Below are 14,326 nucleotides of genomic sequence, written 5' to 3'. Positions count from 1 at the left end.
GGGAGTAGAGCTTGCAAGGACATTGGAAGTACCTCTCCCCAAGCCATCACCATCCATTCTTTCATTCAAGTGGGTAAATTCCTTATACTTAAGCTTTATTATTCCCCTTGAATATGGTTTGCTTGAGACGGATGGTCAACTTAGAAATATTTGTGGCTTTAAAACCAAAAGGGAGATGGTTAGTGGTTGGCATTGTAAGGGTTGGTGTAGAACTAGATTGCTTGGGTCTAGGATGTTGTTCGGTTGCTTAAATGAGAATTCCAAGATTATGCCACCCAAATGGAATAATGATAATCAACTCAAAGATGGGTGTAGAAACAAGATATAGGATCCCGGCATACAAGAGGATCAACTTTGGGAGCCCATAGTCTTTGAAGAACTCCATCAAAGCTTGGGAGAATTGACCTTGAAGAGTGGAGCTCATTGGAAATGCAAGCATTGGTGGATGTTCAAGGATAGCTTCAAGCACAGGCCACCTTGTGAGGAGCTCCCCATAAGTCTAACTTAAGGACAATAAACAAAAGTGCTAGTGGGAGACACCCCACCATGGTAAATTCTTTTTAATTTTCTCCTTTGTACATACTGATAAAATTAGTTTAAATTCATGTCTTTGGTTGATTTGTTGAGTATAATTGATAGTCTAGTATGTTAAATAAGGTTTTATGGTGTTTTGGTAGTTGTTTGGAGGTTTGGAATGCTTGGATTGGTGCAAAAACATAGAAAAATTTTGAAAAAAAAAAAGAGCACCATCCGCGCGTATGCGCACTGTGCGCGTATGCGGGCATCAAGCATTTTCACCTACCCACGCGGCTGCGCCATGTACGCATACGCGTGGATTGAGAAATTCCACCCCCAAGCCAAAAACCCGAGAGTTGTGCGAACGTTGCGCACACATTATGCCTTTCGCACAAAACCATTCGTGCGTATGCGTACATGATGCCTACGCATCACTCTCCAAATAAGCCATCGACGCGGACACGCCATGTGTGCGTACGCATCGCGTTCATTGCTCCACCATCTGCGCATGCGCGCCATGCGCGCATACGCGCGGATGTCCTTCCTTCAACACATCTCTTTTCTTCTCCTCTTTCCATTTCTTTCCTTCTCCTTTCTTCTTCCCTTCTTCTACCCCTCATCCAACATTCCCAAACACCATTGATAACCATTTATTTTAGTTAACTAATTAGTTAGTTAGTTAGTTCATTAGTTAGTTAGTTTAATTTTCATTTATTTTTCTCTTTTCCATTATAAGTGTTGGATTGTTAGTTTTGTTTATCATATATTACTGCTTATTGTTGAGGTTATGTTTTGCCACTTGGTTTTGAGTTCTTCATGCTTACCTTTTGAGAATACCAAGTGATGAGAATTGCCTTCGAGCTTGTAACTCTTCTTGAATTGCATGATTTGGCCACCATGTGATTTGAACCCTATTATGTGATTAGGCAATCTCTTGACATTGGATGGTGTGCATTTACTTTAATGCATTGTATTTCACGATCATATGCATCCATATGCTTATAGCTTGAATGCCTTCATGCTTCTTTAATGCTTGTTTTACCTTACAAGTTTACTTAAAGCATCTCAAGCACACTAGGATAAGTGAAGTGTATGCTTCTTTTGTGACATAACTTTTATGCTAATGCGTGTTCTAAACCGCGTAATTTAGAATTCACACACTTATTTGTCATTCATGTCACACTAATTCACTCACTCAATTCTGGTGATTAATACCTCATTCCGACAATGTATGCTTCCTTGCTTTTGTATTTTCTTATTTTATGATGTTATTTTCTATTTTTCATGATTAATGCATCACAAGAAAATATGGAAGCGAGAGAAAGAACACGCAACACCAGTTGACCTACCAGCTGAAGGTAGCAATCCGGAGCCTCGCCGTACCCCCTTGCTCATATTTGAATGCACCGAGGACGGTGCAAACTTTTAAGTGTGGGGAGGTCATCCGACCGGTCGTCGATTTTGGGTGACAAATTTCTAATCCCAACACTTTTGCATTTCATTTTAGGCTTTTAGGATTTTTACTTGCATTTTCGTATTTTTGCATATGTATACACAATAAGCTTAGTCAAAATAATGAAAATTTTTCAAGATTTTATCTATAGGGCACCTCAATTGATTTGAGTGAAAACTTTTCATAGAACTTGCTTGAATTATATATATTGTGGAACATGTTTTGAGCTAAGAACACAAGCAAGTGAGATTTGAGCCTAATTGTGTGGTTACATTTTATAACCACTTATTTTTCCTTCTTGTGTGCATTATTCTCTTTCTATGATTGTAATCTTTGATTTGTTTGATTCTTTATGTCCATTATTTTGTGTATTCATGCATTTATATGATTGAGGCCATCATTTCATCTAGCTTACTTACCCAAATATCCTTACCTTTTACCTTCCATTGTTAGCCATCTTTGAGCCTACGATTAACCCACTTTGTTCTTAATTTAGCACATTACAAGCCTTTAAGCGGAAAACAATAAAAGTCCTTAATTTGGATCTTTGATTAGCTTAGGCTAGTGTGTGTGTATCATTCAAGTGTGGGAAAACATGGGACATTGGGTGAATAAAAAGGTAGTCTTGTATTTTTGTTGAAAATATTGGAATTGGGTGCATGCTCATGTATTAATCAAATGTAAAACCTTATGCATTGCTGTTTTTGTATATATTGCAAAGCAAAGGAAAGAAAAATGAGAAAGACAAAAGAAAAAAGAAAAAAATATGGAAAAGAAAAGAAAAAAAATATTGAAAAAGAAAAAAAAAGAAAAAAAAATAAAAAGGGGACAAAAATGCCCTAAAGCAAAGTGAAGCTCAATAAAATCAATGCATATGAGTTGTGAAATGAAAAGAAAATGCATGAGCATGTTAAAAAGTGAAGAATGGGTAGTTAGGTTAGTTTGAATTGTATAGAGTGTCATAGGTTAGGTGGGAAGTCTAAGCTTATTAAAGATTCAAATCACAAGCTCACTTAACCAAATATGCATCCTACCTTGACCCTAACCCCATTACAACCTAAAGAAAAGACCTCATGATACTTGTATGCATGCATGAAATAAATGTTGATTGTTAGAAGAAAAACAAATCTTAGAAAGCATGAAATAGAGGGGAATTGAGAGAATCAACCTTAAACACTTGAGCGAATATAGTGCAAACACATCCGGTGAGGGTTTGATGCTCAAGTACATGTTTTCACCTATGATCATCATTCTTCATGCAAGTTTGTAAAAATATTTAATAACTCAATTCAATTGTGGATTAGACTTGCTAGTCCTTAGCCCTTGTGCATATATGCTTCTTGGGAATTGATTTATTTTGACTAAGCAGTTGCATTCATTTAGATAGTTGCATATAGGTAGATTGCATTTAGTTAGATTTCATTGAATAAATGTTGATCCCTTTGTTTTCTCTTGGTTTAAGCATGAGGACATGCTTGGTTTAATTGTGGGGAGGTTAATAAACCCCATTTGTAGGGTTTATCTTGTATTAATTTTAGGGGGTTTTATCACCTTTTACCCAGATTTATTCAATTAAATAGCATGAATTCATGATTGTCTTCTAATTTGTGATTGAGTGTGAAAACATGCTTTCTAGGCCCTTAATTATTTAATCTTGGTTCATCTTTGATTCCATTAGATGTCTTGATTTGTTTGTTAAGTGATTTCAGATTGGAAAGGCTAGGAATGGATCAAAGGAATGGAGAAGAAAGCATGCAAAATGGAGAAATCATGGAAAAGCAAGGATTTGGGATAAGATCAACGACGCACACGCGCAGCAGACGCGCACGCGTGGATAGTGAGGTCGCATGGCGACGCGTACGCGCACATGACGCGTACGCGTGGGTGGAAAATTTGTCAAGCGACATGCACGCGCACTGTACGCGTACGCGTCGATATCCACACGTGACCCACTTAAAGTGAATCTGCTGGGGGCAATTTCTGGGCTTTCCAGGCCTAAATCCAACTCTTTTTTTATGCTATTTAACCCAAGGAATGAAGAGGAATCAATATACTTTCACACATTAGTTTAGTTTAGTTGAATTTTTGGAGGGAAAGTTAGTTTTAGAGAGAGAAGCTCTCACTTCTCTCTATGATTATGATTAGGTTAGATCTAGATTAGGAACTCTTAGATCTAGGTTTAATTCAGGCTTTGATTTACCTTTCCTTATGTAATTCTTCTTCTTCTACCTTTCTTCTTTCTAGTTTTGCATTTAATTCTTGTAATTCTCTACTTTTATGTTGATGCATTTTTTGTTTCTTCTATTTTCATTTCAATGTAATTTATGATTCATGTTCTTTTATTGATTGAATTGCTTAGTTCCTTTTACTTTCCTTTTATGCCTTCTAGGTGTTTGATGAAATGCTTAGTTGGATTTTAGTATAGAATTTTGTGCTCTTGGCTTGGGAAGGTAACTTAGGAACTCTTGAGTTACTAATGTCCAAGTGATTGACGATTGTGAGCCATTAACTCTAGATCTCACTAATTGATTTGGTGGAGAACTAGGACTTATGGTCTTGGATTGACATAGTTCACTTGACTTTCCTTTATTAGTTAGAGGATGACTTAGTGGGGTTGATCCTTGCCAATTCTCATGTTGTGGTTAGTGATTAGAATAGAGATCCTTGACCACCAACCTTTGCCAAGACCTTTTTAGTTGTTAGTTTATTTTCATTGCCATTTTAATTTTATGTCTCTTATCCCAAAACCCCAAAACATACCTCATAACCAATAACAAGAACACTTTATTCCAATTCCTAGGGAGAACGACCTGAGGTTCAATACTTCGGTTTATAAATTTAGGGGTTTGTTACTTGTGACAAACAATCTTTTGTATGAAAGGACTATTGTTGGTTTAGAAACTATACTTGCAACGAGATTTTATTTGTGAATTCTAAACCACACAAAAGTCCTCTCATCAAAATGTCTCCCCGGGTGGACGCAAGGGTTGTGGTTTCGCCCCACTTGCCTCGGTTACGATGATTGATGATATGGTTATAAGGAATGATTATTGAATGTGTATGGATGGATGTGAAATGATCATCTGAGATACAAGTTTTCCCTGGATGAAAGCAGTGACTAGCCACCACGTGCTCCAAGTTGAGACTCGATACTCTGCTGACCCTATGTCGTAAGTGTGGCCGGACACTGTGAAAGGTCCGGATGAGCTCGCCCCCATGGATAAACACCAGAGTGGGTGTTGAATGATTATGATTATGATTATGAGTATGTTATGATTGAGAATTACTCGAGTTGGGGATGCACGACAGAGGGACCATCCAATGGTTAGCTACCAGGACTTATCGGGTTAGCTCTATAACTGACAGATAAGACTCATCAGCCACTAGGACAGGCATGCATCATATGCATTATATGTGATTTGTTTGGATTGCCTAAGTGATTGCATAACTAAATGCTACTTGATTATTTGCTATATTTGAATCCTATTTGTAATTTCTCTGTTTGTAATATTTGTGTTTGTTGCATTGGTTCCAATGGTGGTTGGGAGGTTCAGAGGAGTTGGAACAGGGAGTTTTAGATAGTTCTGAAGACCCTTAGCTAGTTGCCTGTTTATCTTTATGGTTTAGTTTTGTTTTAAGCTTAATTTATCTGTCGGAAGCTCTAGGATTGCCTTCGACTTTCCCAAGACATTACATGTTAGATATGTGAGCACTGTTACCATGCTGAGAACCTCCAGTTCTCACCCATGCGGGTTTTGTGGTTTTCAGATGCAGGACAGGCGACATCTCGCTGAAGCATGCTGGAAGCTTCTAATGTTGCGAAGATCTTTACCTTTTGGGTTATTTTGGTTATCTGTATTTTGCTTAGATACTTATTATCTCCACTTATTATATATATGCTGTATTGATTCCTCTTAGAGGTGATCTTGGAGACTCAGGTTTTGTAACTCCGTATTTTGGGGTTTTCTTTCAGGTTTTCCTATATATCTATATATGTATATTCACTTATTCGCTCGGGCTGGTTTATCTTCGCGAGCCGAGTCTTGAGCTTTGTTATATGTATTTTGGAACTCTTGGTATATTAACTCCTTAGCTTGTTTTATCTCACTTCATCTGCTTGGTTGCTTCGTGAGCGTCACGCCTTTCGATTTAACGATTTTTGTTTTATCCCTTTCTTTAAAGGCTCCTAGTTATAAACTCTTTTCACTATATATATATATATATATATATATATATATATATATATATATATATATATATATATATATATATATATATATGTATTTTGGAACTCTTGGTATATCAACTCCTTGGCTTATTTTATCTCACTTCGTCTGCTTTGTCGCTTCGTGAGCGTCACGCTTTTCGATTTAACAATTTTTGTTTTATCCCTTTCTTCAAAGGCTCCTAGTTATAAACTCTTTTCACTATATATATATATATATATATATATATATATATATAATTTTTATTTTTAGAGGTTGTAGCGCCTCGCCACCTCTGTTTTACGTCCTAGGTGTAAAGCTCTGTGTGGTAGGGTGTTACAGTTTTTCCTTTTCTCTCCCTCACAGCCTTTCTCTTTTCTTTTTTTTAGGTTCATGTTCGATGAAAAATGAAGAAAAGTGAAGATGAATAATAATGATTCTTGATTAAGTGGCATTAGTTTATTAAATGAAAGGATATGTGTCATAATTATATATATGTATATATGCTTATGCCACACTTCTTATTTCTTTACTTATGGCTTCGATGGAGGAAGGAAAAGGAAATGAGATTGTATAAGAAATAAAGTGCATCTCATGTTTATATATATATATACAGGTTTGGCTTTTTTTTTTTTTAATCTTTCCTTTAGTTTTCTTAAGGCTTCGGCCAAGGGAAGATAATAATAATAATAATAACAATAATAATAATAATATTAATAATAAAAAATTAATTTAAATTTTTGTCTATCAAAATAACTTTTAAAAAATAATTTAAATTATAGAATAAATCATAATTAAATTAAACTTCAATAATCGTAAAATTTTATTTAATTATATTTGTTAAAATAGCTTTTTAAAAATAAAATCTCAATATAATATAATAACTCATAAATAACTAATTATTTAATTTTCAAAAATTCGAGGTGTTACATCCTACCTCACTTATAAAAATTTTCGTCCTCGAAAATTAATATAAGATGGAAGAAATTTAAACTGACGTTACTTTGAACACATTGGAGAAAAAGTAAAAGTTTTTTGCATATATAGTTTTCAAATACTAAGAACTCATATGATTTGAATAGAGAAAAGTGTGACGTGAACTATGAAATAGAAACTACAAGATGATTTGAGGACCGTTTTATGTGCTAGAATAAATTCAAGATCACATCTAAGAGTAAAAGGTTCTTGAAAAGAGTTATAAATAATAATAAAGAGAGATAGTCTAGGAGATTCAAGCAGACTTTTACAAATAGGATCAAACAAGAATACGTTGAAACGAAGGAATAGGATTGGAGAGATTAAGCAAGTCACACTCCTTGAAAGAAATCCGAATAAAGGACTTCAATGCAATTATAAAAGAACGGACGGTGTACTAAGTCACAGAATTCAAATAGAAATTGCGATTCAAGACTGAGTTAATCATGAAAATAACCTCTAATGTTCCCAAAACCCGTGATTCGCATCACCTATTAATTCTATTTCGCCTATGACAATCCGTTATTGTTTCCGTATACACAAATCATCAGTATTAAGTTGGCCAGACCTAATACCATAAGGGATGCAATGGTTGACTAACAGCATTAATCAATAGACAATCATGCATCTGAAACTCAAACACTTGTCATTAAGACAAGTCTTATCGCATGACAGACACTTAGAGTATGCAGTGAAGCATAGTCAGTCCATTCCAAAGGCTCTAACAAGAACGAACTACTCTGATACCATAATGTAACATCCTAGTTTTTAGCGCCTCATGATCGTACTAAAAGTTTAGGCATTACTTACCTCAAACCCTTTTTATTTTATACTATCTTTATTTAATATTGAGCCTACGCAAATATGAATTAGAATTTTAATAAAAAAAATGAAAAGTCTTTACTTTAAAACTCTTAATCACAAAAATATATGTACTCACATAACAATATATACATAGACTTATTCCAAGATTCTCAAATACAAGTCCTACCCGTCTAAAAATCAAAGACAATAAATGGCGAAGGAAAAGTCTAAGGCTAAACCAACTATATAAAATATGGATACATATTTACATATAGTTCCGATGTTCAGTCGCGGCTCCACGCTAAGGACTCCTGAACCTGTGCTTAAAGGGAATCTGTAGGGGGGTGAGAATGTCGTCCTCGCATGTTCTCAGTAGGGAAAGTGAATGCCCTAAAAGAAATGAACAAAATGTGAATAATTGACTTTACTCGGTAAAACTATTCTTTTATTAAGCCTATGAAATTACTTTTTAATTTTACTTTAGAAAACTAATTGCTTCCTTTAAAATTTCTGAACTCAAAACAAAATTCATTCACAACATTAATTCTTAATCACTTTAATACATAAACTAATAGTACCAGAGACCCAATTGAACACACAAGCAAGGCAAAATAAGACAACCAGCACAATCACAGAGATAATACAACAAGAAAAACACAACCAAATACAAATGCGCAAACAATATAATGCATGTCTGTCCTAAGCAGGCCATGAGCTCACGCGTCTGTTGTCTACCCGCAACCCGACGTTACTTGGGGCGAACCCCAAATATGGTTTCTTTACCATGTCAGTCAGGCACAATTATCATCATGGGTATGTCAGTTAAGATATCTTGGTATCACGGTAGAAACAGGGTATCAGTTAGGCGAATATTCCCGCATTAGCAAACTTAAGCTATCCGTTAGGCGGGCAATTTCACATTAGCAATTTGGCACAAAGGCCTATTGATCAGCGGATATTTTATACGCTTTTTGGGTTAATTTCATATAGTTTTTAGTATGTTTTAGTTAGTTTTTAGTTTATTTTCATTAGTTTCTAGGCAAAATTCATATTTCTGGACTTTACTATGAGTTTGTGTATTTTTCTGTAATTTCAGGTATTTTCTGGCTGAAATTGAAGGAGCTGAGCAAAAATTTGATTCAGGCTGAAAAAGGACTGCTGCTGCTGTTGGATCCTGACCTCTTTGCACTATCTATCATAGTTTACTCATTTTCTGTAAACCTAGGTTACTAGTTTAGTATTTAAACAAGTTTTAGAGAATTTTTTTTTATCTGATGACATTCTAGATCTGAACTTTGTACTCTTTGATGGCATGAGTCTCTAAACTCCATTGTTGGGGGCGAGGAGCTCTGCTGTGTCTCGATGAATTAATGCAAGTATTTCTGTTTTCTATTCAATCACGCTTGTTCCTATCTAAGATGTTCATTCGCGCCTTATTATGATGAATGTGATGATCCGTGACACTCATCACCATTCTCAACTTATGAACGTGTGCCTGACAACCACTTCCGTTCTACATTAGATTGAATGAGTATCTCTTAGATTCTCTAATCGGAATCTCCGTGGTATAAGCTAGAATTCATTGGCAGCATCCTTGTGAATTCAGAAAGTCTAAACCTTGTCTGTGGTATTCCAAGTAGGATTCTGGGATTGGATGACTGTGACGAGCTTCAAACTCGTGAGTGCTGGGCGTAGTGACAGAGGCAAAAGGATAGCAAATCCTATTCCGGTATGATCGAGAACCTACAGATGATTAGCCATGCAGTGACAGCGTATCTGGACCATTTTCACTGAGAAGAAGGATGGTAGCCATTGACAACGGTGATCCACCAACACACAGCTTGCCATAGGAGGGACGTGCGTGCGTGAAGAAGAAGATAGGGAGAAAGCAGAGATTCAAAGGACAAAGCATCTCCAAAACTCCAACATATTCTCCATTACTGCATAACAAGTATTATTTATGTTCTGCCCTTTTACTTTTTACAATTCAAATTAAAAAATTATTATTGATATTATATCCTGACTAAGAGTTACAAGATAACCATAGCTTGCTTCAAGCCAACAATCTCCGTGGGATCGACCCTTACTCACGTAAGGTATTACTTGGACGACCTAGTGCACTTGCTGGTTAGTTGTGCGAATTTGTGAAGAATTGTGACTTCCAATTTCGTGCACCACCTATTCAATATATCATATGCTATCAGTTAGGCGGACATTCCCGCATTAGTAACCTTTGACTATCAGTCTGGCGGGAACTTCCTTATTAGCACTTTGGCATAAAACCCATTCAGTCATACACTTTTCATTCTCTTTCTCTTTATTATGCATCTACATCTCCAATTACATACACACCACTCTGTATTACCTACATTATTAAACATACCTTTGCTTCACTGCTTAATTGCACAAACCTCCGCATCACCAATTAATCAATCACTCTTACCTCCACATCACCACATAGGTATACTTTCAGCCTTAGCGTTAAAACCTTTAATTTCCATATACCCAAACTTCTTTAACGTTTAATTGAAGAAAAAATCATTTTCTTAATAAAAGACCTCAAAACAAAATGATTTTCTATTCAAATTAAAATCATAGCATAATTTATTCTTTTCTTATCAAATCAAAAACAAATAATATAATTTTTAAATTCAACTTTCTTTTAGTTAAAGCTTTAAAAAAAGCCTCGGAGTTTTATAAAATTTTTGCAATATTTTCTCTAAAAATTTGGGCTTTGCCCCCCTTCAAGGGTTCAAACCAAATGGTGGACGAAATTGTGATTACACCTTGATTATGTAAAATTCATTGCTCTTTCTTTCCCTGGTAATGGCGCCAAAAACATGATGCCAATACCATGGTTCACAACTTCGCACAACTAACCAGCAAGTGCACTGGGTCGTCCAAGTAATACCTTACGTGAGTAAGGGTCGAATCCCACGGAAATTGTTGGTATGAAGCAAGCTATAGTCACCTTGTAAATCTCAGTCAGGCAGATATAAAATAGTAATGGGGTTTTCGAAAATAACTAATAGAATAAGGATAGAAATACTTATGTAAATCATTGGTGAGAATTTCAGATAAGCGTATGGAGATGCATTCGTTCCTCTGAACCTCCGCTTTCCTGCTGTCTTCATCCAATCAATCTTACTCCTTTCTATGGCTAGCTTTATGTAAGGATGTCACCGGTGTCAATGGCTACTTTCGATCTCTCTCGGGAAAATGATCCAAATGCTCTGTCACAGCACGGCTAATCGTCTGGAGGCATCACCTTTATCGTTGGTTGCATCCTATTCCTCCTTGTGAAAATGGTCCGATGCGCTGTCACTGCATGGCTAATCATCTGGAGGTTCTCGATCATACTGGAATAGGATTTACTATCCTTTTGCGTCTGTCACTACGCCCAGCACTCGCGAGTTTGAAGCTCGTCACAGTCATTCAATCCCAGAATCCTACTCGGAATACCACGGACAAGGTTTAGACTTTCCGGATTCTCATGAATGCCGCCATCAATCTAGCTTATACCACGAAGATCCCAATATCTCGGACTCGGTCCCCTGTATTAGTAATCTAAGAGATATTCGTTCAATCGGAGGTAGAACGGGAGTGGTTGTCAGGCACGTGTTCATAGGGAATGATGATGATTGTCACGTTCATCACATTCAGGTTGAAGTGCGAATGAATATCTTAGAAGTGGAATAAGTTGAATTGAATAGAAAACAGTAGTACTTTGCATTAATCTTTGAGGAACAGCAGAGCTCCACACCTTAATCTATGGAGTGTAGAAGCTCTACCGTTAAAAATACATAAGTGAAAGGTACAGGCATGGCCAAATGGCCAGCCCCTCTGATCTAAGAACCAGGCGTCCAAAGATGTCTAATACAATAGTAAAAGGTCCTATTTATAATAAACTAGCTACTAGGGTTTACAGAAGTAAGTAATAGATGCATAAATCCACTTCCGGGGCCCACTTGGTGTGTGCTAGGGCTGAGATTGAGTGTTGTACGTGTAGAGGTCCTTCTTGGAGTTGAACGCCAGCTTTTGTGCCAGTTTGGGCGTTGAACTCCACTTTGCAGCTTGTTTCTGGCGCTGGACGCTAGAATTGGGCAGAGAGCTGGCGTTGAACGCCAGTTTGCATCATCGAAACTTGGGTAAAGTATGGACTATTATATATTTCTGGAAAGCTCTGGATGTCTACTTTCCAACGCAATTGGAATCGCACCATTTTGAGTTCTATAGCGCCAGAAAATTTATTTTGAGTGCAGGGAGGTCAGAATCCAACAGCATCAGCAGTCCTTCTTCAACCCCTGAATCTGATTTTTGCTCAAGTCCCTCAATTTCAGCCAGAAAATACCTGAAATCACAGAAAAAACACACAAACTCATAGTAAAGTCCAGAAATGTGTATTTAACATAAAAACTAATGAAAACATCCCTAAAAGTAACTAGATTCTACTAAAAACATACTAAAAACAATGCCAAAAAGCGTATAAATTATCCGCTCATCACAACACCAAACTTAAATTGTTGCTTGTCCCCAAGCAACTGAAAATCAAATAGGATAAAAAGAAGAGAATATACTATATATTCCAAACTTTCAATGAAACATAGCTCCAATCAAATGAGCGGGACTTATAGCTTTTTGCCTCTTGAATAGGTTTGGCATCTCACTTTATCCATTGAGGTTCAGAATGATTGGCATCTATAGGAACTCAGAGTTCAGATAATGTTATTGATTCTCCTAGTTCAGTATGAAGATTCTTGAACACAGCTTCTTTATGAGTCTTGGCCGTGGCCCTAAGCACTTTGTTTTCCAGTATTACCACCAGATACATAAATGCCACAGACACATAATTGGGTGAACCTTTTCAGATTGTGACTCAGCTTTGCTAAAGTCCCCAATTAGAGGTGTCCAGGGTTCTTAAGCACACTCTTTTTTTGCTTTGGACCTTGACTTTAACCGCTCAGTCTCAAGTTTTCACTTGACACCTACACGCCACAAGCACATGGTTAGGGACAGCTTGGTTTAGCCGCTTAGACCAGGATTTTATTCCTTTAGGCCCTCCTATCCACTGATGCTCAAAGCCTTGGGATCCTTTTTATTTGCCCTTGCCTTTTGGTTTTAAGGGTTATTGGCTTTTTGCTCTTGCCTCTTGGTTTTAAGAGCTTTTGGCTTTTTCTGCTTGCTTTTTCTTTTCTTTCTATATTTTTTTTCACCTATTTTTTTTTTCTACAAGCTTTGTTCTTTGCTGCTTTTTCTTGCTTCAAGAATCATTTTTATGATTTTTCAGATTATGAAATAACATGTCTCCTAGTCATCATTCTTTCAAGAGCCAATATATTTAACATTCTTAAACAACAACTTCAAAAGACATATGCACTGTTCAAGCATACATTCAGAAAACAAGAAGCATTGTCACCACATCAATATAATTAAACTAAGTTCAAGGATAAATTCGAAACTCATGTACTTCTTGTTCTTTTGAATTAAAACATTTTTCATTTAAGAGAGGTGATGGATTCATAGGACATTCATAACTTTAAGACAAAGTTACTAACTACTAATGATCATGTAATGAAGACACAAACATAGATAAGCACATAACATAGAAAACGAAAAACAGAAGAAATAAGAACAAGGAATGAATCCACCTTAGTGATGGTGGCGTTTCCTTCTTGAAGAACCAATGATGTCCTTGAGCTCTTCTATATCTCTTCCTTGTCTTTGTTGCTCCTCCCTCATTGCTTTTTGATCTTCTCTAATTTCATGAAGGATGATGGAGTGCTCTTGATGTTCCACCCTTAGTTGTCCCATGTTGGAACTTAATTCTCCTAAGGAGGTGTTGATTTGCTCCCAATATTTATGTGGAGGGAAGTGCATCCCCTAAGGTATCTCAGGGATCTCTTGATTTGCAGCCACATGTTCTACCACTGAGCTATAGACCCTTGAGATGAATCTTTCCATCTCCCATGACTCGGAGGTGGACGCTTTTGTCTTCCCTTCCCCTTTTCTAGAGGTTTCTCCGGTCTTAGGTGCCATCAATGGTAATGGAAAAACAAAAAGCTTATGCTTTTACCACACCAAACTTAGAATGTTGCTCGCCCTCGAGCAAAAGAAGAAAGAATAGAAGAAGAAGAAGAAGATATGGAGGAGATGGAGGGATATGTGTATGGATGTGAGTGGTGAAACGAAAGCAGAAGGGATGACCATGAATGGATAGAGAGAGGGTGAGGTGGGTGGGGATCCTGTGAGATTCACAGATCCTGAGATGATCCTGTGGTGTCCACAGATCCTGAGGTGTCAAGGATTTACATCCCTGCACCCATTAGGCATGTAAAATGCCCTTGCACACAACTCTGGGCGTTCAGCGCCAGGT

This window comes from Arachis ipaensis, chromosome B5 (assembly GCF_059453495.1).
Source record: "Arachis ipaensis isolate K30076 ecotype BB chromosome B5, ASM5945349v1, whole genome shotgun sequence".
Lineage (NCBI taxonomy): Eukaryota > Viridiplantae > Streptophyta > Magnoliopsida > Fabales > Fabaceae > Arachis > Arachis ipaensis.
Note: the sequence above shows the minus strand (reverse complement) of the source record.